This window comes from Chrysemys picta, chromosome 23, assembly GCF_011386835.1.
Source record: "Chrysemys picta bellii isolate R12L10 chromosome 23, ASM1138683v2, whole genome shotgun sequence".
Classification (NCBI taxonomy): Eukaryota; Metazoa; Chordata; order Testudines; family Emydidae; genus Chrysemys; species Chrysemys picta.
The window spans coordinates 18,044,306-18,047,141 of NC_088813.1; positions in this window are offsets into that span (position 1 = coordinate 18,044,306).

Below are 2,836 nucleotides of genomic sequence, written 5' to 3' on the forward strand. Positions count from 1 at the left end.
TTTGCAATAAGTATTTTTACATGAAAAATGAGTCAGAGCAACAATTACCAATGGATATTTTTGGTGAAGGTTCATTGAAGTTCTGCCTTTCTTTCATATAGCACAGAGAGAGGAGTTTATCATGTGATTTTCAAAGAAGTCTAAGTGAGTTATAGCATTGCCAGCTCCAGGTGTTCCAGAATCATAAGTCAAGACCCAAAATCATGAGATTTTGAAAAAATAAAACAGCTCAGGTTGCTGGGTTTTTTTCCCTTCTGATTTCTGAGCCTTTAGGAAGTCACGCTTACAAATCAATCAATCAATCATGAAACGGTGAGGGCTAGAAACTTCTTTTTTAAAATAAAAGTTGAGGTTCTGACATAACCAACTGACTCCGGTGCCTTTAGAAAAACACCATATACCACAAGAGTCGGGAAACAATTATGCGGGTTGGCAGTAGCGGATTTAGGCACTGATAGCCCCTAGAATATTGGGGTTATTTTAATAATTGGATCCCTACACAATAAACGCTTCCTGTCTCCTCTCTGCCGCGTGCCTGCCCTGTCTATGAAGACGATAAGCGGTATGGGACAGTGAGTGCTAGTATGGTGTGCAGCACAATAGGCCTGGGATCTCTGCTGGGGCCTCTTGGGGCTACTACAAGAATGATCATTAATGATAATAAAGAGTCGCACTAACTTTGTTACCCTGGGATGAAATCCTGCCCTGTGACTAGCCTTAGCACAAGGCCACACCGCCTCCACCTCACTTCATCCCCATCACATAGAGCACTGGGGTTAGGTCCACAGGTCTCTGCTTGGGGGGGGGGGGGCAGAAGAGCAGATTTCACCCTAAATCTTTCCTTGGGCTTTTAGCTACAAAAGACATGCCCTGCAATGAAGGCTGGGCTGGGGTCATTGCGGCTGGTTATAAGGCAATGGGAGGGGGGCCAGGAATTCCGGTTCATTCAGGGAACTGAGGGAGACTAAGTGTCTTGCCCAAGGTCACATGGGAATTCGGTGGCAGAGCAGGGAATTGCACTGCAGTCTCATGAGTGCTCAGATAGTGTCCTTGTCACTGGGTCAGTCCTTCTCTCTCAAAGCCAAACTTTTACCAGAGCTATCCAACTCCCCCGGGTCTGCTACACTGGTTCTTAAAGGGACGAGGATGAACTTTCTCATGATTCTTCTGCTACATCCTTCTGCTTGGGCACAGATACTAGGAGAATAGCCTTGCTTGTGGGACTTCTGCTTCTGGACTTGGCCAGAACCCATCTGAAAATGAAACCGAATGGAAAATTATTCTAGTTCTTCTCCCCAGCGCTCCCCGGGAAACGTGACATTTGCATGCAGCCAGGTTTCCCAGAAGGCAGAATGCCGGCTGCATGAGAATCAGCAAAGAAAGATGGCTCCTCCTCCGAGTGTCAGTGCTCCCTCTCTCTTTTTCCTTTACCATAAAATTAACTTTTCCATGGTGTTGGCCAAAGAACGGCCCCTCCCAGGGGTCCTGTGCGGGACAGTCTCTGACACCCATTGTGCACCTCAGACACTGGGCGAGTCATTGCACAACTGCTCTCTGACATGTCCGCAAGTGAGATGGGGGCTGCATTGGAAATCAGAGGAATGCTGCTTGCCGGGTCTCTTTTCCTAAAGTTTAGTTCGCTTTGCTTTGCCTGCAGTGTTATCAGCACCAAATATAACAACAGCACAAGCAGGCAGTGACTCTCATGCTGGTCACAGTCAGGTTAGTTACAAGAAAGTGCCACGATGAGGCTTTAGCAGTGCACTACAACTATCCAGAGGAAACTGCAGCCCTTCTCCATGCAAGGGAGGGGAGGGGCGGGGTGGGGTGGGGTTGGTGGAAGGAAAGAGACATGCCTTCCAATGAATTAGTCAATGAATCAAGCCTGTTGTGTGAGATGCTCTGAAGTGGGGTAGCTGCTTTACACTGGTTTTAGTCTTCAGGTACACTTGGAAAGGGCCTGTATTATCAATAAAAAGCGACCAAGAGTCCTGTGGCATCTAATAGACTAACAGAAGTTAGTCTATAAGGTGCCACAGGACTCTTGGTCACTTTTTACAGATCCAGACTAAAACGGCAACACCTCTGTCTTATCAATATGCATGCGGCCAGCAGAGATTATCCAGGGCCACCCCTGCTGGTGTCAGTTCTCTTCTGTGGTCATACAGGCTGAGATTCACAAACTATGCAAAGGGAAATAGGCACTGGGATTTGGGCACCCAAGTCCCTGAGAAATCTCAGTCACAGGAGGGGACCTGAGGTGAACACCGAGAGAGGATACTCCGTTAACTGGTGCAAATAGCTGGACATTTCCCACGGTTTCATCTGGGTTTAGGATGATGCTGTTTAATAGGCGAGGGGATTCTGCGAAGCAGGCTGCGAGTAAACAAGCTATTGTTCAGTGAGCAAGTTGTTTAAAAGAAACCTTTTAAGTTTCAAAGTATGATAATACTTTCCCTCCTGACTGGCCTTTAGAGCCAGGGCTCATCAGAAATGTTAGTGAGTTAAGTGGGACAAGAGCTCAGGTGTGCTGGCTATATAGCTGGGTAATCTCAGGGAAGGAAACATTAAGCAATGTGCCCAAGGTCACTCCGCAAGGCATTTTCAGAGTTGGAAATACAACTCAGGGGTCCTGGGTAGGCCTGGCCTGATGTAAGTAATCAGACATGGGTGAGGTCTGATTTTTTGGGAGGCAGGACTAGGGAGGTAAACGTATCTCCAGGCTGGATAAAGAATGTCTGCACTAGCTCAGATAAGGGGGAACACCCAGGGGACCATCTACAGTCGACAAGAGAAGCATAAAGGAACATAAAGACGAGGTAACGAGAAAGTCAAA